Consider the following 27,694-nt stretch of genomic DNA (forward strand, 5'->3'; position numbering starts at 1 on the left):
TCAAGTAAAATCAAAAGTTCAACCAAACAGAAATGATTAAATAAACTACCAAATAAATAATTAAATAAGTGATTGGATAATTAGTCATAAATAATTGGTCACCTAAACACAAGTGATTAAATAAACTATTAAATAATTGTTTGGATGATTAGTCACTAATAATTTGTCATTTGCACTTTCTTTCTTCACTTTCTCTAAGATTTATTTATCAATGGATTATGTTAAAAAAAAATTTCACAACTCATTCATCGCACTTGGATCTTCTCTTTCTCATACTAATTATGGTTTCACTTTGCATCTTGTTGATGTAGGTCACTTTGTTAAATGGCTTTAGAGATTTTATTCACCATTTAAGCCTCTCTCATCAATATTATGAATTGATTCAATTGTTCTCTAAGAGGTATATCAATAATTGAGTGGATTAATAATTTTTTGCTTAATTTAGTTCTCTTCTATTTATATCACTCGTTTGGATTCTTAAATTTTTATTCTAATATTCATAATTAAAAAAATATTAATTTATGACTCATACTTTAAAACATAATAAAAATATAAACAATTTATTACTAATTTAAAATATATTATATAATATGTAAATGTTATTTTAAGTAAAATATGAGAGGTGGGTATGCATTTTAATTTGGAGGGAATTTTAGGGGATTGATTTTTTGAGATTTTCCTTTCTTGAGAAGGGAAGAAGGGTGAATTATGTGAAAGAAAAGAACAAATGGATCCTAATGCACCACCTCATGTTATTTCTATTAATGTATTACAAACACTTAAGTTCCATATAATATAATCATATAAATATATTACTCATTATAATGAATGATAACCAATCAACCAAACATAGTTGATAATACAATTTGCCACTCAACCATATTTGATAAATTAATGTTACTCCTTTATAGTATTCATTCTCATGAAACGTAGGTTACTATGAACTATTCATGAAATAGGGTTGGATGAGTTTGTGTCAAAAACTACACACTTAAAAATAAAATAAAATCATAATTTGACTTACTTTAGAAAATACTTCCTACTTAAAATATACAAATGTTAAATAGATTGAAATTAGAAAATTAGAAAAAAATTATTATTCAAAAATTAAAGAATATAAATATATAAATGTAAAAATGTAATTAATAATTAATAATAATTAATAAATTAAAACTTCTAATTAATTTATTAATAATTAACATCATCAAATAATATTAAAATTTCTAACGACTTAATTCCACCCAATTAATCTACATTTGGAGGGAGTTATTTGTTTGGTAAAAAATTGGAGGGAACTTAAAAAATTATTCACACTTCCATCGTAAGGCTTTTTAACCAGTGGAAAGCCCATTTTGATGTCTCTTGTGGTATGCATTTCTCCTTTCTCTTTGCCATTTTCTCTCCTAGCTGCACCAGTTGTTGACAGCTAATTTCTATGTTTACTGCACTTATACGAGCTTAATATTATCCCACTACTGAGAAAATGCAGGACAAATACAAATGAAAACCCTCACTACATGGGATGGATTGAAATTGGCCCTTCGTCGAGAAAAGTTTGAGCTGTGTTTTTGATGTGGCAGAGGCGACATACCAACAAGGAGTGCCAAGGAAGCGTCGAACAAACTAAGAAACTCGAGTTAAGAAGATAGAGAATGCTAAGGTGTGGGTAAAGTAGTTTTTTTTTTTCTATCTTTTTGATGGCCCTTGCATGATCTTTTTGAAATAGCAGGAAAATGTATTGTCTTTTGTACTAGTTTTTTTTTTGCAGTCTATCAAGGTCACATAGTACAGTATATTGTATTGAAAAGGATAATGCTGGAAGTGCCTTCAAAATTTTATTTTTTGTAATGTCAATGTTACGAGAATGGGGTTCTCTATCTAGATATATAATGGCTATGTAAAGAAGCGGCTATTGGTAGTAGGAATCTATCAACATTTTATTTTGAGGGAGTAAGAATTGCACTTAAGGGTTTTATGTAATGATGGATACACTCATATGGAGGTAGCAGAAATAACTTTCAGTTATCTTAAATTTCAATAAAAATCAATATAGTTACCTAGCCAAAAAAACCTGCCTAATCTTGGCTACTTCAAATAGATCAAAATGTGCCATGAAAGATGTGTAGTGATCTTAACAATTTAACCCTTTTGACACTGCTTGAAAGTGTTAATGTTTGAAATAATAGAGTTGCAAAGTTGTGGAAAACCCTAGCAAATATGGAAAGAATGGCTCTAGGGGCTAAAATTTCAATACTAGATGAAAAATCAAGTATAAAGGCATTTTTACCATCTTTGAATGATATGGTTTGAAGAAAATAACACAAATGTTTGGCATCTTGTATTCTAGTATGGGGCTTTGAATCACTCTTTCATGTTTTTATAGATGTAGCTAGACCTTATCACCAACCCTTATGACTTGGGAAATGTCCATCATGCCATTTTTTTGTTTTTTCTTGTAGTAGAATTTGCTAAACCTGCCTATGAACCTAGTGAATGTGCTATTGGAAAAGTCATTGGCTTGTCATCTTTTTTAATCTTGTTTACATTACTAGATACGTTAATGTGTGTGACTAGGTGTTTGTAAGCATATGGAAGACCAACCAAGCACCAATAACTTCTCTCAAATAGATTGTACCCCAGATAACCTAAGATACCAGACCCATTTAGGCTCAAGTCCAAGTTCAAAATAGGATATGGGGGTTTACTTTGTCAGTTTATATGAATCCTTTGGTACCATTTTCAAAGGTTCAAATTCCAAGCTACAAATATGTTGAGTTTTAAATAAGATGCAGAAACTAAGTTTTTAGTTTCCTAAAGTTTGACCACATAGCATTATCATCATAATGCTCAAATTTGACAACTTACAATATATGATTTACTCTATGGAAAGAGTGCATATTAGTGATCTCCATAATTTGATCCGTTAACATTGTTTGTACATGTTCAAGAAATAAATTAGAGAGATGTTGAGTTTCTGCAAACTCTAGTAAATGTCCGAAGTATGGCTCATTGATCTCAACATTGAATACTAGGTCGGGGCAGTGATATAGAAATTCATTTACAAAGACATCATATTAAGGAACCAAATAACATAGAAATTTTTAAATACTAAGGTATTCTGTTAAGGTGTCAAAAGGTGGAAATATCAACTCTGAAGAAATCCCTATTTGTAAGGATAGTTCTTTTATTGTGAACCTTTAAGTACTACACTTTCTCTAGGTGACAGTGATATAAAATAATCATTTCCAAATTGTCATTTTGGATACTTAAAATAATCATTTCCATCCAAACCAGTACACAGATGACATAATTAAGAAAAACAAGAAGCATATTTTGGGCTAAAATCTTGCCATAAAATAAACAAAGATAGTGGTGCACCAGTGCACTAATAACAAAACTTGATGTAATTTCAACAAGAACAGATCTATGTCCATTCATCTAGTAAAAACCTTGCCACAATATAACCCTACAATGATAATTCCCAAAATTCATGAAGAGAATGAACTCGAAAGATTTTTTCGTGAATAATTGACGGTCCAGACTCATCATACTCTAATTTTGCAATCCACATCTGTTGGAATGTGCTAAGAGATGCCAAGATTGATCCTCCAATCCAGTCACTGTACTTCCTTTCAAGTGGTGCAACAACTTTAATTTCATGCTACTAGGGGAAAGAGCAGTAATTTCCTTGCTCATATGATCAACAATACTAGGAAACATTGTTGATCCTCCATTGAGAACAATGTTTCCATAGAGAGCAATTTCTATATAGTTTGTATGGATCTTCACTAGTTCATATAATAGAAATGATCTGATGCACAGACAAGTCCTATTGAAACACCATTTAATGGTGAAGCTTGATAACTGTGCAAGATATGAAATTAACATATTCCACCTTAAATGTGGTATAGAGCTTTGCTCAAATGCTCACGTATGGTGGGCGGGTAATGTATGTCTCATCTATACTTGAGACAGTAATATTGCTTGCAAATTTATCAAATTATTTTACTATCTGGACATATTGGAAATTATCATTGTTTGACAACTCATTTATGCATGTCAGTAAGTCCATATCCCTTTATTTTTCCTAAGAACTCTTGTTTGTTAACTTGAGGCCCACCATTCAATCTGTCATTGCCACACACAAAATCTGCAAAGAATCCATACTGAGGTAACATAACGGAAGATCCACTTGAGGGATTTCAATTTCTAGTATCACAACCAACCTTCATCCCACCATTATAATGGTTTGAATTCATTCAATTTTTTTGAATCCCGATCTCAATGGGGTTGCCTATCAGAACATAGTTTGATGCATTACAGTTAGTGAAGCCATTATAATTAGCACTCTCTGGATTTTGCAGAGGTGATTATGCCCCAAAAAAATAAAATCATCTCGAGTTCTCAAGAAGACTTCTTAATGGATGCTTTTGGCACATTAGTGGTATTCTTACCGTCCAAAATTTTATTTTCTTATGTTAGAAATGATATTCATAGTATCAAAATCCCTTTTCTTTCCTTTAATACCTTTTAGTTTTGTGGACATTAAGACTTGCCACATAATTTTAGTAGCATGAAGGAGTTTACTGAATGTCTTCTCTATTAGTTGCTCTAATAAATGAGCTTCTTATCCTTGTAAAATGTTTTTCAACTGAACGCATCCCTATGAAAATAATCAAAGCTTGGTATTAGTCATCCACTTTAATGGCAATAAAATTTCTTAATAGAAACAAAAGTTAATTTAGGCTCAAAAAGTGGAAAGAATTGTTAAGAAGAGGGTACTTATAAGAAACTACCATGATTCTGAATTCTTCCCATGCTTACCTTATCAATCCCTAGTATGTAAAGTGAAAGAGACCTGAAGACAACTTCATTTTTAACCTGTGATTGTTCCTGTTCTCATAGTCAACTACTTGCATGTGTTATCTATCCTATGACAGTCAAAAACCCTTTTTGTACTACCTTTCCAATCATTATAAGGAATGATAAAGTTTCTTTCCATTTTGTTCAACTGATCACAAATGAGAATAGATTAAATAATAGCTACCACTTCCTTCCTATTAACATATTTAATTGCAATTGTAGTTAAATGCAATGAGATCTCAATACTCAATGACCCTAACTCCAATGTAGGTTTTAAAGGTCTATTTAGATTGTTCAGACTCTAGTTCACCTTTAGAATTATTATCAATCCATAGTGATGGTGTCAGAAATAGAACAATAACTCAAAGATTTTATTGTCTAACCACAAATTTCTTACTAATTATAACCGCTATGGCATCAAAGTGCTTTCACAATATTATAACAATGAGTCTGAAACCAAAACCATTTTAAATCTCTATGAGTGTTCTACAAAATATCACAATTGCATATTTTTTCCACTGTTGCATTTGCAGTTATAAAAAAACCCTTCTGATCAGGTCTGTTTTCAAGGGTTTTGTACCTAGTTTTAGAAAAATACTCTATTCTTCCTTTACAAGTAATAGAACATTCCCAAATTTTCATCGGATTCTTTTCAATTCGCTACTCTATCAATTCCAAATCCATAAAGAACATATTCAATCTATTCAATAACAGAGTCTCTACAAGCTTATTAAAAAAATCATGACTGAATAGCACTCAGTAGGAATTTCCATAAAACTCTAACCTTTCTCAATAAATATCCAAGGGAATATATTACATTGGTTACCAAGGACTTATATTCGTCCTCCTCCTTCCTTGGTGTCATCTCAAGATTGTATTACCATCAATGGAATTTTGTCTAAGTTCATCTCTCTCTTCAGCTCGCTCATGCTCTTCAATATATTTTAATACTACTGAATTTGGCACCGATGCATATTTTTTTCCAGGACACTTTTTCACTCCATTAGCTTAGTTATCAAGAGAAGAATCAACAGACTCTATACATTAAAGAAAAGAATTATTCATATTCTGCTTCATCTTGTCAACAGTTTCTGCCAATTTTATATTGTCTTAATCTTTTGGATCATGCCGAAGCTCATCCAACCAGTCATGAACCTTTTTGAGTTGAGATAAAATTCTAAAGTTTAATCCATCCAAAACCTCTAAATTCTCAAGCTTAATCCATCTGAAACCTCGTGTTCTTGCAAAAATGACTCCTATTCATGGCAAGGTACCCCTGCCTAAAAATTGAGCTCTGAACACTAGCACCCACCTTTAATCCCTTCTCTAGTTCCCCCAAATTGCTCAAAGAAAGACAAGAATATGCTATCTAGAACAACTCTGAAATGGATTTTTGGTTGTCATCTCTCCATGTTCTATTATAGCAGTCACCCCACATACAAAATTAATGGTATAGTCCTGAGATGTATAGCCATGGTGTCTTTGGAAGCTTTTGTAGTAGAGTCCATTGAGCCCATATTGTAAAAAGAATTTCTCAAGCTCCACCTTGAGTCACTTCTTGGAATCTCTAGTCATGTACCTAAATTTTTGTGGTGTTTCTGTCAAAGGAATACTCATCTGTTGAAGCAACAACTTCATCATTTTAATTCCATTCTCAATCCAATCTCTAGTCATGTACCTAAATTTCTGTGGTGTTTCTGTGAAAGGAATACTCATCTGTTAAAGCAACAACTTCATCTTTTTCATTCCATTCTCACTCCATGTCTTTAGATTTGTTGCAACGTAGGGTGAGCATTGCATTTAATTAAAAAAAATCCATTCTATTAGAAGCAACACTGTAGGTTCTTTTTGGTATGTTATTGTGCAACAATTTGGATCCTTGACCTTTGTGCCATCCTTGAGAGTAGAAGTCACCATTTTAAAATGTGATGCACTATTCACATACTATTCAAATTCCATAACCTCTTAGTTATATATCTCATTTGCATTTCCACCATAGAAAAACTGATCAACAATTAAACACATCCCAATTAGAATAACTTGTTAGTGTTTGTATGTGTCAAGTAAGTCATCCGAAGCATCAAAACCCCACAACGGCCTGCCATAAAATGTGCATGATCTATAATACTTTCTCCTGCGTGTCTTCAACAATTTAATTTTAAATTATTTCTTATCTTTGTGTTCATTATCTTCTCACTTTTATCCAATCTCCTCCTCTTGCCATATCTGTTCTCTTCGTCATCAATGTCATCAATCAGCCTCACAATCATCTTCTTCCTCACCATAGTTCTCATCATCATTTTTAAAATTTGAAGCATTTTACAGAGGAGAGAGATTAAATCATGTCATGGTTCTTATTTTCTAGAGTACAAAGCACAATTACGTTCTTATTAAGTTCATGGAGCTTGTTCAAGTGAATTGGACAATAGGCATCTATGAAAAATATCCTAATTTTGGAACCCATCTTTAAAAATCATCCTAAATTCTTAGAACTTCCATAATTAATGAGAAAAACAAGAAGTGGCTCATTTGGTGAAGCCAATTTTTTGCCTGCCAATTCAATCGTGTCTTGAAATGATGAAACTGGGTCAAATGATGAAACTGGAAAGGATAAATTTTGAAGGCCATCTTTTGAACAAATTGAGATTATAATTGTGAGTGCACAAAGTAAATCTACATATGTTGTTGATGGGCATATGCGCAATGTCTAATAGGATGTAGCAATCTGAGAAGTAGTCCATCACTTTGAATAAAATTCACTTATACTGGTTTCTCTTACAATGGACGTCAGGACACTAATTTACGTTCATGATTCTCTTCTTTTTATTTGCACAGGGCCAACAAAAGATTATAAGGATACAAGTTCCAAGAGTTATATCCCATTTAACATGAATATCTAAGAAATTCATTATTATTTAAGGGTTAATTATTAATCCCTACCTAAGCAGGAGACAAAATTTTTACCACACTGCTCAGAATTAGTTCACTACCTTGGAATTTTTATTCTATCTTATACTTTGTTCTACAGTTTTGTAAAAATCTTATTATATAATCTATTTTTGGTTGTATTTTCCAAATTTTGACTAGCCAATGATATTTTCATTGTTGTTTTTCTAAAATTTTGTCAATTTCGAATTGTTCTCCAACAAAAAAAAGATGAATAGAATTTTTCTTTTTGATGATTTGTAATGTTTAAAATTTTGAAAATTTCATATAGGTGTTGTGGGTAGGTTGCATTATTGAACATGGATAAATTTTCTTGTCACTTTTAGATATCTCTCTGCTCAGTATATTGGACATCAATGTAACCATTAAAATGAGGAAGGTTCTATACTACTGGTTATTCTAAGCTGCCAAAAATCCATTTGGAAGGCCTCTTTTTTTCTTTGATTGAATGGATATATCTCAATTTTATTTGTTCTTTTTGTTTTTTTTTCATTCGAACAATTTCAATCAATTTATTTTTGATATTCAGGGTTCTTTATCTTTAAAATTAATTTGGGGTTATTGTAAACCTTGCAGGATCTGGCTGCTCATTTGTTGGCTATGGTGCGGTTTTGAAATTGGGGATATTTTAGGTATGGAAGGATAGACTATCATTGCATTTAAACCCATATTCTTTGAACAAAGGTTAATAATCTTTTCTCATTCCATTTAATTTTACTCTGCAAATTTTCTATTGGATAACTTCCTTGGGCATCCTTTTATTTCTTGAAAGATTCATTTAAAATTCTACCAAATTTACTTTTATTTCCTCGAATAAAAATGCCTATTTCTTGAAGAAGACAAATAAATTATTTATGTTTCCATAAAGGCAGAGCTGGATTCAGAAATTGCTATTGTTACACCTTCTAACCATAGTTATACCCACATTCATTTATGATTTCACCTCAAATGGCTCCTTACTCCCATGTATGAACATGTATGCATTTTTGTCTTGTCTATAACTTCCTTCAATTTTGTTAGCACTATTGCATTAACTTCAATTTTTTTATCAATTTCAATTCAATATTTCAATTAGTTTGTAACTATGACAATTAAAATTAATGGGCCTTTTCTTTTTTTTTGAATTGGAGCTTGGTTTGTTATTTTTAAATTACCCTATTTAGAGATAACTTTTCTATCTTATTCCCTTTGTAATTTAGACTGGCCTATGAAAAAAGTGTGATGTAAGTTGCTTCTTAAATTTTAGAAACATTCATTCACACAATAGGCATATTGATGCTCACAAAATCAAATATGAATATAATGATATTACAACAAACTTCTCCTTAAATTTAGTTTATTAGTCACTGCCTTTTAAAAGGCAGGGTACTAATGTTTTCGTTTGCCCGACTCCATTTATTTTTCATTCTGACAGTGGCAATTTTCTAATGTTTTTGCGTTGAGATTAAAAAAATCTGAATTTAAAGCGAGATTTCAAAATTTGTGATTGGTGAACGCATTTTAGCTGGGGTTTTCAGGCTATTTGGAAATATAATAATATCGAAGATAAATAAGAACTTGTTCAACTTTAATACGCATTTATGACATGTCAGGAAGGAAGTAGGTAGGAAAAAAGATCCAGAGTAAATATAGTTGCAGGAAGCTCATCGACATGGCGAAGAGATAAAATTAGGGATTGTGGTTTTGTTTTTAGATCATGCGACAACTGAAGTAAGAAGACACAGAGTATGTATTGCATGCCCTCCTCTGTTCTGTGTTCTATTTGCTTTTGCAGGTGAAAATTATCCATAGATACAAGTAGCATATATTTCTTGCTTTTGTCAATAACACTGGTTCTTTTTTTAGGCAAACCTTAGAAAACTAAACAAAAGGAGACATTCGCTCGACCCTAGCGTTTTTCTTCAAAGCAAAGGAGCAGCAATGAAACAACTCTTTAATAGCAGCTGGGCTTCCTTTCGGTGAGCATCTATTGCATGTTTATCTGTATGTACTTTGCATCTAATGATAAGCGTAATGCTCTAAGCTTCAAACTGTTCAACTTTAAATGTTTTTAAGCCATGGACGATTGCCTTAAAGCGGATGGAAAAATGTTTTTAAAAAAATGAAAAATCAGTTGTGGATTTTTTTAAATTGTGGTTTTAATGTTTTGGGCGTCTTTGTAATTGTCGGGCTCTTGGCACTGGATTTAATTCCCGTTTGCTCTCGTGATTTGCAACAATTTGGCTATTTTGTGCTTCTGTTAAAATTCGGTTGTTTGCCTTTCTCCTCTGCTTTTGTGGGGGTGGGAAGGTGAGAAATCGGTGAGTGCATTCATTTTTTTTTTTCGTAAGGGCAAGCACACGGGTTTGAAGCTTCATTGTTTATCTGAATGCTTTTTATCTGTTTTAAGATCTACACTATTCCTACATGTTCCCCAAACATGAGTAGATTTTTTCATTGTTTTGTCAATAAAATCAAAAATATTTTCAGACTTGTGCATCCCTTCCCAGTAAGCTGAAGGACACCAGAATTTATGCCTTTATCTCCATTTGTAATGTCATGATCCTTCACTAACTCAGAAACCAAAGAAATTCTCTTCTGAGAGGGTAAAACAACTTCTTGGCCAAGATTATCTATCAACCGCTTTGTTGAAACCATGCCACGTCCTATCCCACACAACAATCCTTGAGATGAAGATTTAAGAAGCTCTGAAAACTCCAACCCATTTCTTGCTGCCAAATGTTTACCACCATATATATCTATAAATGGCGACTCTATAGAATTTCTCGCAAGGCATTGACCCCTTTGAACCTCTCCATGTAGACGCATAGAGTCTTGATGCATGTGTCTATTACTTAGCTCATAAATTTCTGTCTGTCTGTATTTTAGGATGAACACTTCAACTAGTTGAGTTTGCCCTTCCATGTCTACTGTTATTGTCCATTCTCATAAGAGTTAAAGTTGCTCTTTTCTTTTATATTTTAAAGTTAGTTCCAAAGGAAAACACCAGACACATACGCAAGTATGAATTTACACTTCTGTTCCATTGTTTGTCTTCAACTTTGCCTACTATGTTTGTCCAAGGAGGGTGTGCTTGCGCATTTCCATTAAAAATGAACTGTAATTTGTCTCAATTGCTTCACCAATCAAACCCTTTAGCTCAACTCTCATTCATTTTTCTCCAATTGAACTTGAAACTCAAATCCAAGCTCAAACCATGGGGCAGAAATAATGATTTTTGGGCATTGGGTCGGATTTTGACCCTATCTGGGCAATTGAACCATGAAACTTTGATCATTTCTATTAAATTCCAGCCCCCATCGCTTGTTTCCTCTCCAAATTTGTAAAATACTTAATGTTTCCTAAGCTGAAGACAAAGAATTGTTCAATATGGAAGGTCTGAAATCGGGTTATTTTTTAGCAAAATCCCCCAAAAGGGTTGGCTCCAACTCATTTTAGGAAATCCCAGCCAGCAACAGAATATTTCGAAGTCTGGAAACCGGCCAAAATTCTTTCTTTCAAGTGGCTTTTCCATCAAATTCACCATGTTCTCATGATTCCAAAATGACATCAAAGAAATTGAGTTAAAGCGGAAGGTCAGAATTCTCATGATTTTGGGAAAAATGTCTTAAAAGGGTGGGATTCTGACCCTGTTTGGGCAATCCTAGTTAAAACGTTAGCCATTTCTACCACAAATTTAATCATTTGTCCATTGAATGTAGCCAAGATTTAAACAAACTTTTAAGGCACCAAAGTTTTGACATAAAATAATAGGGCTGAACTACCCATCTTCGGAAATATTGGTTCTGAAAAAGAATGCAGATAAACAAGGCATAAAACAACATGTCTTCTCAGCACCACTGTGCTTTGTGTAAATTATAATAACAAATTACCTACTCTTTATTCGTTGCTCTATCAAATAGTACATAGTTAGTATCAGTTTAAACCTTTATGGCACACAACACACTATACTCTTATTAAATTTCATTTGCCGTCATTCCATTCACTACTTCCCATTTCATTTCTTTGCTCCTCCTTTTTAACAGTTAACTGTCAATTCTAATAATAATCTTACAAACATATTTAATTGATGGCATATCAAATTAAAATAGTAGTCTTCTTTCTCATGTTTGAATTTTAAATCACTGCGCAATATCACGTTACATTGTTCTTTTCTGCATAGTAGATTTAGCTTATCTATGTTTTATACACAATTTAGAAAATTTTATTTTTAAGTAGTTTTTAATAATTTTATTTATAATATGAAATATATTTCTAATATTTAATTACTTCTGAAATATTACTGTTAAATGTGTAAAATATTATTGTTAAATATCAGATATACAATTGATATAAAAATAATTACTGTAATTCTTCTACGTAAATAATTTATGATTCAAATAATTTTAGTTACTCATTAAAAAAGATATTTCGTAATCAACTAATTACACCTATCAAACACGTCTACTTATATTAATAAAAAAATTTAAAAAATCTGCATTAAAAATATATTCTTCTATAAAAGTATTATGAGCATATGAATGTCCAATCTTTATAAGTTGAATGCAAAATATTACAAAATATTAAGACACAAATTCTTATTTTTATTTCTTTTACTATTAGTCATATTTGACAAACCAATATATCTAATGATAGTAAAAGACAAATATTGGATATTTAATTTTTTAATATTAGTTTATGATTTTAATTATAAATATATATTTTGATATAAAATTATCACCGTGTAAAAATATCACTATACAAAAAGAATATTTGCATGTTCTTTACATACTCTTAATATCAAGGCATAATATATATAAAAACAAATACAATAGTTTATTCATAGAACTTTTGTGCTCATTTGAATACAATATTTACTAAATTTGTATTAATTCTTTTGAAATTAGATACCTCTCCGCTTATTTTACAAAAAAAATTGAATTATTTTTTTAGGTACACTAGTTTAATATTTGTAAATGTTAAGAGAAGTGACTATTATAAAACTAAGATTTAGTAATTGTAAGGTATATTATGATTGACCAAAATGGTTTTATTGACACAGGCAATAGCTCCACACAGTTGGCTTGGTTACGATTTTGAAGAACTAACAAACAAAGATTAAACCAATCTTCTTGCAAGTACATACCATTTCTTAGAAAGCTTTCTTTTTTCAAAAAAATTAGATTCTTCTTCATAGATGAAATATTTATAATCTTCTGCAATAACAAAATATATTTCAAACATATATGTAATTTTTCATCGTCTTTTCTAATTAAAGTCAGGAACAAAAATAGCATTAACTATACTAACTTTAAACTATCAAATTTAATAAACAAAAATATCTCATACATGATAAATGAATTTCTTAAGTTAAATATCAAATATACAATTGTTACAAAAATAAAAATAATTACTATAATTCTTCTTCATAAATCTAATATTCATGATTCAAATAATTTTAGTTATTCATTAAAAAATATATTTTGTAATCAACTAATTACACCTATCAAACATGTTTACTTATATTAAAAAATTAATTAATATTACATATCATTTCTTAAGAAGCTTTTTTCAAAGAAAAATTAAACTCTTCTTCATAAATGAAATATCTATAATCTTATGCGATAACAAAATATATTTGAAACATATATCTAAATTTTTGTGCTATTTTCTAATTGAAGTTGGGAACAAAAATAACATTAATTATCTTAGCTTTAAACTATCGTATTTAAATTACTTTTTAAAATAGTATATTTGATGCAATTTTAAAATTCCTTGCTCTCCAATTCCTTATCTATGCAATCTATTGACAAAAGACTACAATGTTTTGACCAAAATGGTTTTGTTGACATAGGCAAGATCACCACAGTTGGCTTCGTTACGATTTCGAAGAACTAACAAACAAAGAAGCCAATCTTCTACCAGGTACGGTGTTTTACCAAAATTTGAAACTACGATAAATAATAATTTGAAACTAGTGTAAGCTTCTACCTAATGAAATTTTACTATTGCTCTAGTTGTGCTTCTAGTTACAAACATGCCAATCGAATTTAAATGTATATAGTAGCTTACAAAATTGCTTCGGTTTACTTTGTGCTCTTAGTTACAAACACGTGAATCAAATTTAACTGTACATAGTAGATTACAAAATTGCTTTGTTTTACTTCTTACAACTCACTTTGTTTGAATCAATTCCTCCATTTTAATCCATAGCCTTTCCTATTTTCATTTCATTATTTGTACGTTCCCATTCTCACCTAACTAAATATACCATGATTCTTAGAAGCCTAATTTGACCTTTGCACAAAAGCCTATTACCAATTGAATCATTGTAATACTTGAGATAATTTCGCCTCCTAATTTGTCCTTTGCACAAAAGCCTATTACCAAATGAATCACTACAATAGTTCCAATAAATTTAGCTCCTCAGAATGTGATGAGCCACAGACTACACCACCCACACAACTAGCTCCAACATCATTTAACATTTCACATGATACACAGCTAAGCACAGCAACATCAACCAACAGAAACATTCGAAACTCACTACGATCATTAAAAGAAACAATACATCATCACACAAATAATCAGAAAAGTGATGAACAACAAAGACAACAATCCTTATGTTCCGCGACAGAAAGTCAACCACGTCAGGCACAAGCTACAACACCTGTCAATGCATCAGGAATGTGCTTAATAACAACACAACAAGGTCATGTCAAAACTAGGCATTCATTGCATCACCTCAAAAACATAATACGCAAGAGCAGAAGCATAGGCTTCTCTCAACAAAATAGAAACCAAGAAAAAGCTAACAATGCCAGAACACAAAACAACCTCCACCTACATTTCTATCAAATTCAAAAACGTAAATTTAGACAACTTTTACCCCATGGACAAATCTCAAAATCAACAAAAGCATATCAACATGTCATAAAAGACACACCCATAAACCCATGCAACTGCTGCGAAATGTTACATTTTCAAAAAAATACACAAATCATTGACCAAGCATTTGTTGATGCTTTCAACTCTCTTCAAATAACACATAAACAAAACAAAATTGAAATCAACAAATTGGTGTGTACCCAATGTTTCAAAGCAGTCATGTCTGGAAAAGTTTCTCCATTTGTTGCACCTTGGAGAATAGAAAGAAACAAACGTATTGATGTTGTCCATACATTAACATCACTGGAAGAAAGACTTGTCTCGTTGTGCATTGCGTTTGCCCAGATAAGAGAGCTAGGTTACAAAAGGTCACAATATGGCCTAAACGGAGCAATCATTAATGTGCTTGTAGATATTGATAAAGTACAACGAGTATTGCCTCGACAATTAGATGACAACAGAACAATTGCAATAAGATTGAAGCGAAAACTAGAGTATGAAAATGCATATGCCCAAGGCAATATAAGACCCTTATGTGTGATGAACGCATTATCAACTTTAGCAACAACGCCTTTGTATATTAGAGAAAATGTTGTCATAGATGAGCATTGGGAGGCCACTCTAAGAAAAAAAAAACAAGAGATAGCATCTCTTGGCAATACAGAAATAGAAGACTCTAATGACAATGATGAACTTAGTAATGAACCAATCTCAGAATCACTTATACATTGGTTCAACGACACTCATTCAATCAAAGATCTTGATACAACAACAATTGAGATTGCACCTTCTGAAGGAACTAGACCTCTTGGAATATTTCAAGATGAAAACTCAGAGGAAATGAACTTTCCAACTCTCTTCTATGGTTATTCGAGACCACAACACATTGTCAAAAATTTCTCATTCCAAAAAATAGTAAAATGAGAACTCATGCATGTAGACAATGACTTTGCCACACACATTACATACATTTTCTTTAAAGCAATAAAACTACTCATTCAACAAATCTCCTCTATTGCATGGGTTTGCGTAAGAAAAGCTGAGCTTAAAGGGAAGAAGTTGTTAGCAAAAGACGTTCGCACGCCTACAAACATTGAACGAACATTGCGATCACCAATTGGATTCAGATCATTCAAAACTATTCGTACATTCCCTGATTACTTGGACAATACAAGGAAAAACATTTTTGCAATGATCAGGCAATTAGGACCCCCAACATTTTTTGCCACATTGACAAGTGCTGAGCACCTATGGCCATCACTACTAGAAGCCTTGGATCATATGTATGCTGATAACAACTATAAAGATACTCAGACTACAGAGGCCAGAAATTTAGACTTTCGAATAAGACAGAATCGAGTTTTATGCACTTCGTATTTCAATCACTGACTTAATGCATTTCGTAGAATGATGTTAACAAGCACAGAGTTATTTGGCAAAGTGTCAGACTACTTCTTTGTCACTGAATTCCAAAATAGAGGTAATGAACATGTACATTTTATAGTTTGGATTGAAAATGCACCCATATATGGAAAATGCACAAATCAAGAAATCGAGAACTTTGTCGACAAATATGTCTCTTGTAATTCTGCACTTCTAGATGGAAACCTTGTCAACATTCAAACACACCATCACACAAAAAGTTGCAAGAAGTATAAGTCATCGACTTGTCACTTCAACTTCCCAATACCTCCAATGAGAAAAACAACTATTCTAGAGCCTTTACCGACAACAACTCTAGGAATGAAAGAGAAAGCAACAAAGCTCTTTATGCAACTTAAGCACAAACAATATTCAAGAGATGTTACATTTGAGCAATTCCTTAATGAGTTCCACATTACTGAAGTCGATTATATGTTAATGCTACGAATGACATTAAGAACAAGAGTACTATTACTAAAAAGAGAACCAAGTGACATTTGGACAAATGCATTTGCAAAGCAAGTCCCATCGCTATGGTATGCGAATACTGATACACAGTTCATATTAGATGCGTATGCTGCTGCATCTTATTATTGCTCCTATATGACAAAACAAGATACAACAACAACATTAGCCTTTCAACAATTGCGCAAGCAATCAACGACAGCTTATGACAACAAAATAGAATTCATACGCAAACTTGGAAACGCTTTACTAAACTACCAACAAATGTCTAGTCGTCAGGTTGTCCACATTGCATTGTCATTGCCATTATGAAAATCATCAAGGAAAATCTCGTCTTTATTAACACTGCACCATTAGACAACAGAGTACTCATGCTCAAAAGTCCAAAACTACTAGCTAAAGAACACGACAATTCTGACAACATCATGTATCCTTTTGCAATAGAAAAGTACATATCAAGGCCAATGACACTAGACAATTTATCATTAGCTGAGTACACCGTGCTCTACTATAATAAATCAACTAATGTTCAAAAAAGATGAAAACCACAAATTATTCGATTTGTCAAATACAACCCACATATTGACTATGACAATTATTGTAGAGAGAAGCTTATGATGTATATGCCTTTTCGAGTAAATGAAGAGACATTGTTATTACAACACAACACATGGGTTGATGCATTCAATGCTAAAAAAATAGAAATAGCAAAAATTGAAAAAATGTTCAATGTGCAAATTGATTATGGATGGGGTAACATAGATGACATACGAAACGAAATAGAGAACAATGCAAATGCAACAATGATATTTAATCGATAAACACAATCCAACTAGGAATCAACAACACAAGAACAATATGACTTGGCTAATGACCTAATGCACAATAGAAAATCCAAACCAAAGCAAATTGTTCAAACTACACAGAATCAATTATTTTCACAAATTGCACATCCATTCTTGCAAAGAACCGAAGAATACTTCATATTGCGAAGAAAATTAAACAAAGAACAACAAACAATATTAAAAGATGTCATTATGACAAAAAGACTTTCACCACATAAACCACTGTACTTATTCCTAACAGGAGGAGCAGGAACTGGCAAGACCTTCACAACAAAATTGCTCTATGAGGCTCTAATCTGCTTGTATGACAAACAATTACAGAGTGATCCACTCAAACCAAAAGGTATCGTTGTCGCACCAACAAGAAAGGCTGCATACAACATAGGTGGGTTAACTGTGCATTCCATATTCCATCTACCATGTAACTCATCAAACATTGCACCATTAGACTCAGACACCTTGGATACATTGAGCAAGAGACTAGATCAACTTCATGTTCTTTTAATCGATGAGACATCGCTAATAGGATCAACAACCTTATACAACATAGACAGAAGGCTATGCCAAATAAAACATACACCAACAGAACCATTTGGTAACATAGACATCATATTTTTTGGTGACTTCTACCAAGCTCAACCAGTATGTGATGGATGGATTTTTGAAGAACCAAGAATTAATGGCGAAAGGATTCCATACACATTTTGGAATTTGACAATATCAAATATTATAACTTGAAAACTGTTCTTAGACAAAGAAATGAACACTTTGTCTCCATTCTGAACCGTATAAGAATCTCTGAACAAATAGATCAAGACATTTGGTACATAAATAGACTATGTCAAAAGCCTATACCTAATGATCCAAAATTGCCACATTTATTCCAATGCAACTCTGTTGTTGATGACCACAATAGAAAAATGCTAGACCTCCTACCAACAACACTCTACAAACTTGAAGCAATTGATCGAAAAGATAGAACATTGGAGAACAACCCTCATCAAGTAGAGAGGACAAGCTTACCCGCAACTATATTCGTCAAGCCAGGAATCCTAATTGAGCTTATAGCAGGTAATCTTGACATACAAGATGGTTTGGTCAATGGTGCTGATGACACATTTGAACTACACACAAACAACAATGAAGACATCCTTTGGATCAAGTTCAATGACCCTAATGTCAAAAAAATACGAAGACAACAAATGCAACACATGTACACAGATAAAACACAACTTACATGGACACCATTGACATGAATTACAAGAAGAATGCGAACATTAACAAACATAGTCATACGATCACAATTCCCTATACAACTTGCATCTACAAGAACTATCCATAGAGCACAAGGCTTGACAATGGACACTATAGCTTTCGACCCTACAAAGGTCTATCAACACGGCCTTTCCTACACTGCCCTATCCCGCGTAAGAGACATAGAAAAATTGTACTTGATGAACAAATTACATCACAATAATTTCAGGCTATCCCATAAAGTTAAAGTAGAAATGCAACGATTGCAAATATCATCACAATGGCCTCTACATTACACACTTTCTCCCACATCACTAACCACTATTACAATATGTACTTTAAATACTTGAAGCTTGCAGCTGCATGCAAAAGAAATAGACCATGATCACGACTTGCATAGTGCAATTGTACTTTGCCTACAAGAGACAAGAGCCAACCACATTGACCAATTGCCATTGCTAAATCAAAAATTTGAATTTACCCATTCTACACTATTCATGGATTTCTCACATGTAGTAGCAAAACTAGCATAATGCAAAATATGAAAACATATGCAACAACACAGCTCGAATCAATCATAATTGACATTTCTCATATGCAAAAATGCTTACGCATTGCAAACATATATATGACACTAGCTGCATCGACCAACGAGCTTTTGACTTTCATGCAAACCATCACCGCCACTCAACCAAAACTTTCAATACTAGTAATTGCAGGAGACTTCAACATTGATATTCTAAAGACATCAAAAAAAAAATCACAGCTCTTTGACATTATGCAACAACACAATCTCAAACTCGCAACACAAAACACAACAACACAAAAAAGAAGCAACCTTGACCATATTTGGATACATAACATAGAAACTGAAATCATAAAAGCCACTGTTCTAGACACATACCAGACTGACCACTTTATAGTTACAGTCCAACTCCAACTATAGAAAATGACACTGTAACATATTTCTAACCAAAAATAGAAAAATAAATATGATAGCCTATAATTAACCATCGAATATTGGCTACATTTTGGCTATAGGTTGATTTCAGCACACCATGGACATAGACCAGAACAAAGGCTCTCCAACTACTATGGACAAGACCAGGCAAAAAAGGCAAGTAGTCTCAATATTTTTATACTTCTCCACAATAGCTTTGTATACATTTCTTACATTCTATGTATTTGAACATAATCTATCTACTTCTATTGCAGACAAAAAGTCGCTGCAACTTCCCCAACTCCCATATTTGACATCTGCAACACACAATCAGCAGTAGTCTTTGAGGGTGACATCCTAGCTACATATGGACCAGCTTGCAAAAACTCTGCACAAAATGAACAAAGATCATCAATTGCACACATAGATTTGATAGACAAAGCCGATCTACTCACTATAACATCAAACATCACAAACACCTTGATTGATAAATATTTGCATTGGGTGACTCTTGGAACAAGCATCCGCATTCAAAAATTTGGAATCAAGAATAAAAACTCACAGTATGAAAGAGGAGATGCTGATTACTGCATACAGTTCAAGTCAGAAACTGAAGTGGAAAATATACCTACTGTCTGTGAACAACAGAGATTGTCACCTGATACAAAAATATTCCAGCTGATTTAGTCACACAACATCTACCCAACTGGCATTCTCAGTGTCTTTGTAACTTCATATGTACAAAAGCCCATAGAATTCCAATTACAGATCAGAGATGGACAATGGCCATGTGACACAGCCACTGTAAGTAACAAATAACACATAACAAGTTTTACCGTAATGCTATTATGTAATTTCAGTACTTGAATTTCTCATATCTACTTCTCTGTTGCTAGTTCATAGTGCCAAAAATGCACAACTATAGCTACAAAAGCTTAAAAAATATTTGCAGATCAACACCATTGCCAACAATGTTATTGCTATTGCTAAAAATGTCACACGCACCAGCCCATGTGGTTCAACAGTTATTAGATCAGGCCTATTGACCTACATAGACAAGCTGAACGACAACTGCACTATACAATCATTGCAACAACATGCAAATAGCAATCTGTAGGTAAGTCAAAAAATAACACTTATCTAAAATTAAGTATTCAATAACAACAAAAACATGACTACAATCAATTACAATTGACCTCATTCTTTGTACTTCCAGGTGACAGGAACATTACGAGTAAAAAATGTCCAGAGCTCACCATACCAGCCATTGTGCACAATTTGTCAACAAGTAGTCTCTGTATCAACAACAGATGATCCAGCTGACATTCATTGCACTAGGCGTGGAACAGATACAACATTCCAATTTCAACCCTTTCTCCAATGCATCATCAAAACAGAAGACAACATGCTCGAATGCAGTCTACATGGAAAGCTCTTGTAGGACCACTTCCCCGAACTGACAAAAATTCACTTCAACAAGTACATAGAGACTATGTCTACAGTAGTTTACATGATGCAGAATTTTGAGATTCAAGACACTTTCACACTTGCTATGGATCACACAATCACATCAATTACAAGAGAGACTTCAACTGTAAGCATTTCCAAACAATTTTCTACTACTATAATTACTCTTGATCAAATTTACTTGCAATAAATGCAAACAAAACTTCTAACCTACATTGATTTGCAAATTGTAGGGAGCATAGCTAACTAATGATCATTCCAACACTTTCCAAAAACTACAGTAGCAACAACAAGGTAAAATGAACATCCCCATAAAATAGCCGTACTTAAAATAACTCGTGCTTGTTAAATATTTACAATATTTCATTACAGAACTCACATTGAACTATTGTGTAGCGCTAACCACCACACTCTTTTTCTGCAGGCACACCATCTTTATCAAAAGCAAAGCAAAGCAAAAGTTCTCAATATCAGTTTTTGCCATTCATCGGCTTATATATATAGTTCACACACATTTACTTTTTGCCACTCACGAGCTTATGTATACAGCCATACATATAAAAGTCACGAAAAACATAATATAGAAAAGGTTTTTGCTATATGTTTGTACACCAAAACATAGAATACAAAGCTACATAACCCATGTAAATTCTTCCAACAAACTTGCTGGTCTTTACTAGCCATTGTATTAAATACTATACAGTTTACAGTAGTTGAAAATAAATATAGTAATATACAGTTTAAAGTTTTCCTTCTAGCCAACACAGCACAATTTTTTTACATTTCCTTCTCTCAATGCACTTTATTATTTTCCATTTGATTTGTTTGCTGTTAATGCTTAAGTATGGTATCTTGTCTTCTTTATTCAGTCTCTTTCAACTTTATCTATGCTCCTGTTTTCTGCTACAATATTTCAACTGAACAAAATAGATCGCTTTCACAAAGAATGTCAACTGCACACAGTTTACTAATAAATTTAACTGGACCTGTCCAACTTAGCAAACCTCTTTAATTTTTCAATTCATATTTTATAATATATACAAACATTTTATTAAAAAAATTGTAAAGCAAAAAACTTCACAAATTCCATAGCAAAAACATTCCCCGTTGCACATCCAACAAATGAATCCCAAAAGGCAGGGACTGTTGCTCGCACAGAGCTCTTGTTTCTTCATTGAAGCCACCACCTCCTCCTTTAGGGAAATGACATTCTCTTTCTGCATGAGCATTATCTTCATCAACTACTTGGATTCTTAATTAGGCTCTTCCCACCATATGACACACTAACTTGATTTTCTTACCTCACTTGCTCAATTTGTCACTACACATATTTCAATTGGTGACTCCACACAACTTTTAGTTTTAGGTTCAAGCACTATCTCTTTTGAGGGTGGTTCACTACAAGATTTTTCTTGGTTTCGGCCATTTCTATGAACCTCTTATCTATCTTTTAGATTTGTCATTCTCACTCTATTAAGACTATTGAGTTCTTACCACATCATGTGGTTATTCAAGATCTCTATGATCTTGACTTGGTTGTTGCTACTAGGAGTGTTGATATTCAGTCTCACTTATATGAGCTTAGTGGCTTTGAGAGCTTTGATTCTACAAGTGTTTTCCTTATTCCTCATGCAAACACAGTGAGCAAGCTTTAGCATGAACATTTTGGCCATGTCAACTACAAATATCTATAGAATATGAGTACATAGGAGCCAATGATTAGGCTACCTTAGATCTCTTGTATAGATGGTGTTTGTCAAGGTTGTGCACTTGGTGAACATCACAAAGATCAATTTTTGGTAGGTAGATCCACATGTGCTAAGGCACCATTGTAGTTGATACACAATGATCTTATTCCATTTCTCACTCCATCCTTTTTAGGTTCTCAATATGTACTTACCTTCATAGATGATTTCTATAGATGCACATAGGTTAATTTTTGAAGTACAAGTCTAATGTCTTTGATTCATTTCAAATCTTTAAGACATTTGTGGAGAAGCGACTAGTCTTTTTTTCTAGCGTATGTGCAGTGAAAATGATACAAAATGTGTGAATTAGTCTTTCAAAGATTTTTGCACTAGGTATGGTTTACAACATCTATTCATAGTTCCCCATGCCCCTCAGCAGAATGGGGTTGCAAAGAGATAGAATAGGACATTATAGGAGATGACCAATTGTATGATACAGTCTCAAGCTATAAATTCTTCATTTTGGGTTGAGGCTCTCAATTGTGCCAACTATATTTAGAATCAAATGCCTCACAAAGGATTGTGAGATTTGACTCCTAAGCAGGCTTGGACTTGTGTCAAGACTGATGTTTCTACATTCCTCATTTTTGGTAGTGGGGCTTTGGTAAAGAGAGACTAAAATCCTAAAGGAAGGGATTGAGTATTTTGCCACTGAACAGTTTAACTTTCTAAGCTAAGAGGTCTTATAAATTGAATATGTTTGACCATGAAGTTAGTAACTACCAAGGGAAAGCACCAAACCCCTCCATAGTTGAGTATAATTTTACCTCTACACCAATACCTTGAACTGTTAGTGAGTGTGCCAATGTTGTGGTTGGAAAGAAAAGGGTACTTGAATTGTTCTCAACTGCTACTTCGTGTACATGTATCGATTCTGCAACAAGAATGCCTTTTCTCATTTTGTCCACTATCAGATTATTATTATGTTTGCAGAAGGTAACCACTCAAAATGAACAGAGGAATATTCTTCATTATGTTTATAATTTTCAATCATTTTTTATGGTATTTAGGTTCACATTTATTTTTTAAAGACAAGAATGAATTTTTCCCATGATTTCCAACTAGATTTGTTCCTGATGACCCCTAAGGGGATGCTGGAGCAATAGAACTATTTTTTTCATATTTATATTTTTCTATATTTTCTCCAAATAATTTTTTCAAAAATGTTGGAAGCAAAGTTTGGTCTAAAATCAATTCCTCTTCTATTGTTGATGGGGATAAAATTTGATTTTTTTTGTTAGGGATCTCATTTCCAAATAATTGTCGAAACTTAAAGGAGCCTTTCATTTCAAACTGTCAATTTCTAAGACAACAACGTCATTTTATTTTGTCTGTGTTGTCGAATTTTCAGGTGCTATAGATTTTGTTTCCTCTTGCACATCATTATTGACATCTGAATATGACTCCACAATTGGTTCCCTTTTCTGTATAGACTAGGCTAAAATTCTATTTTGACTTTTCATGAGATTATTTTGTGCGACTCTATTTGAGGTGAAATGCATAGTTTTGTATGTTTTTCTTCAATGATACAAGGGAGTGGTGGAATGTAGACATAGAAGATGTAATAAATTAGGCTTTTATGTTACAAGCATCAAATGTATCACATGCTCACATCAATGGAAAGCTCGGGCCTCTCTTCAATTGTAGACTTCATGTTACCTTTTGATTGACACCAAATTTTTGGAATTTTGGCTTGGCTAATCGAATCCAAGACTAGTGTTCTTGGATGATTGCTTGGCTGCTGGACACAGAGTAGCATAGGTAGAGAGATGACTGCACAATATTAAAAAAAAGGAGCAGCTTGCAGTATAAGACAAGCTTAGTAAAAGACCAAATAAGGGAGAATGTAATTAGGAAAAGCAGAGTCTAGAATTCAATGGGCTTTAGAAGTACAAACTTTTCTAAATGATTTGTTACTGATAATCATTTAGATTGTAAAACAAGAGCTTTGTGCGAGCAATAGTCCCTGCCTTTTGGGATTCATTTGTTGGATGTGCAACGGGGAATGTTTTTGCTATGGAATTTGTGAAGTTTTTTGCTTTACAATTTTTTTAATAAAATGTTTGTATATATAATAAAATATGAATTGAGAAATTAAAGAGGTTTGCTAAGTTGGATAGGTCCAGTTAAATTTATTAGTAAACTGTGTGCAGTTGACATTCTTTGTGAAAGCGATCTATTTTGTTCAGTTGAAATATTGTAGCAGAAAATATGAGCGTAAATAAAGCTGAAAGAGACTGAATAAAGAAGACAAGATACCATACTTAAGCATTAACAACAAACAAATCAAATGGAAAATAATAAAGTGCATTGAGAGAAGGAAATGTAAGAAAATTGTCCTGTGTTGGCGGGAAGGAAAACTTTAAACTGTATATTACTATATTTATTTTCAACTGCTGTAAACTGTATAGTATTTAATACAATGGCTAGTAAAGAACAGCAAGTTTGTTGGAAGAATTTATATGGGTTATGTAGCTTTGTATTCTATGTTTTGGTGTACAAACATATAGCAAAATCATTTTCTATATTATGTTTTTCGTGACTTTTATATGTATGGCTGTATACATAAGCTCGTGAGTGGCAAAAAGTAAATGTGTGTGAACTATATATATAAGCCGGTGAATGGCAAAAACTGATATTGAGAACTTTTGCTTTGCTTTGCTTTTGATAAAGATGGTGTGCCTGCAGAAAAAGAGTGTGGTGGTTAGCGCTACACAATAGTTCAATGTGAATTCTGTAATAAAATATTATAAATATTTAACAAGCATGAGTTATTTTAGGTACGGCTATTTTATGGGGATGTTCATTTTACCTTGTTGCTGCTACTGTAGTTTTTGGAAAGTGTTGGAATGATCATTGGTTGGCTATGCTCCCTGCAATTTGCAAATCAATGTAGGTTAGAAGTTTTGTTTGCATTTGTTGCAAGTAAATTTGATTGAGAGTAATTATAGTAGTAGAAAATTGTTTGAAAATGCTTACAGTTGAAGTCTCTCTTGTAATTGATGTGATTGTGTGATCCATAGCAAGTGTGAAAGTGCCTTGAATCTCAAAATTCCGCATCATGTAAACTGCTGTAGACATAGTCTCTATGTACTTGTTGAAGAGAATTTTTGTTAGTTCGGGGAAGTGGTCCTGCAAGAGCTTTCCATGTAGATTGCATTTGAGCATGTTGTCTTCTGTTTCGATGATGCATTGGAGAAAGGGTTGAAATTGGAATGTTGTATTTGTTCCACACCTAGTGCAATGAATGTCAGCTGGATCATCTGTTGTTGATACAAAGACTACTTGTTGACAAATTGTGCACAATGGCTGGTATGGTGAGCTGTGGACATTTTTTACTCGTAATGTTCCCGTCACCTGGAAGTACAAAGAATGAGGTCAATTGTAATTGATTGTAGTCATGTTTTTGTTGTTATTGAATACTTAATTTTAGATAAGTGTTATTTTTTGACTTACTTGCAGATTGCTATTTACAAGTTGTTGCAATGATTGTATAGTGCAGTTGTCATTCAGCTTGTCTATGTAGGTCGGTAGGCCTGATCTAATAACTGTTGAACTGCGTGGGCTGGTGCATGTGACATTTTTACCAATAGCAATAACATTGTTGGCAATGGTGTTGATCTGCAAATATTTTCTAAGCTTTTGTAGCTATAGCTGTGCGTTTTTGGCACTATGAACTAGCAACAGAGAAGTAGATATGAGAAATTCAAGTACTGAAATTACATAATAGCATTACGGTAAAACTTGTTATGTGTTATTTGTTACTTACAGTGGCTGTGTCACATGGCCATTGTCCATCTCTAATCTGTAGTTGAAATTCTGTGGGCTTTTGTACATATGAAGTTACAAAAGACACCGAGACTGCCAGTTGGGTAGATGTTGTGTGACTGAATCAGTTGGGATATTTTTGTATCAGGTGACAATCTTTGTTGTTCACAGACAGTAGGTATATTTTCCACTTCATTTTCTGACTTGAACTGTATGTAGTAGTCAGCATCTCCTCTTTCATACTGTGAGTTTTTATTCTTGATTCCAAATTTTTGAATGCGGATGCTTGTTCCAAGAGTCAGCCAATGCAAATATTTATCAATCAAGGTGTTTGTGATGTTTGCTATTATAGTGAGTAGACCGGCTTTGTCTATCAAATCTATGTGTGGAATTGATGATCTTTGTTCATTTTGTGTAGTGTTTTTGCAAGCTGGTCCATATGTAGCTAGGATGTCACCCTCAAAGACTACCGCCGATTGTGTGTTGCAGATGTCAAATATGGGAGTTGGGGAAGTTGCAGCGACTTTTTGTCTGCAATGGAAGTAGATAGATTATGTTCAAATACATAGATTGTAAGAAATGTATACAAAGCTATTGTGGAGAAGTATAAAAATATTGAGACTGCTTGCCTTTTTTGCCTGGTCTTGTCCATAGTAGTTGGAGAGCCTTTGTTCTGGTCTATGTCCATAGTGTACTGAAATCAACCTATAGCCAACATGTAGCCAATATTCGATGGTTAATTGTAGGCTGTCATATTTATTTTTCTATTTTTGGTTAGAAATATGTTACAGTGTCATTTTCTATAGTTGGAGTTGGATTGTAACTATAAAGTGGTCAATCCAGTATGTGTTTAGAACAGTGGCTTTTATGATTTCAGTTTCTGTGTTATGTATCGAAATATGGTCAAGGTTGCTTCTTGTTTGTGTTGTTGTGTTTTGTGTTGCGAGTTTGAGATTGTGTTGTTTCATAATGTCAAAGAGGTGTGATTTGCTTGTTGATGTCTTTAGAATATCGATGTTAAAGTCTCCTGCAATTACTAGTATTGAATGTTTTGGTTGAGTGGCGGTGATGGTTTACATGAAAGTCAAAAGCTCGTTGGTCGGTGCAGC

At 33.1% G+C, this 27,694-nt stretch overlaps 1 long non-coding RNA gene across 2 annotated transcripts; it reads left to right on the plus strand.

Annotated features, from left to right (window-relative positions):
- Window positions 1-1,382: 1,382 nt before the first annotated feature.
- Window positions 1,383-21,818, plus strand: LOC149577081 (uncharacterized). Of its 2 annotated transcripts, XR_016364066.1 has the most exons (6): window positions 1,383-1,660; window positions 8,386-8,441; window positions 9,402-9,534; window positions 9,655-9,767; window positions 13,643-13,713; window positions 21,494-21,818. It is a non-coding gene; the product is annotated as an uncharacterized LOC149577081 (long non-coding RNA). The 2 variants fall into 2 exon arrangements; XR_016364074.1 differs by lacking the exons at window positions 1,383-1,660; window positions 8,386-8,441 and having other exon boundaries at window positions 9,304-9,534.
- The last annotated feature ends 5,876 nt before the right edge of the window (window positions 21,819-27,694 follow it).

This window comes from Cupressus sempervirens, chromosome 1 (assembly GCF_028749045.1).
Source record: "Cupressus sempervirens isolate cs-2001-9-10 chromosome 1, ASM2874904v1, whole genome shotgun sequence".
Taxonomy (NCBI): domain Eukaryota; kingdom Viridiplantae; phylum Streptophyta; class Pinopsida; order Cupressales; family Cupressaceae; genus Cupressus; species Cupressus sempervirens.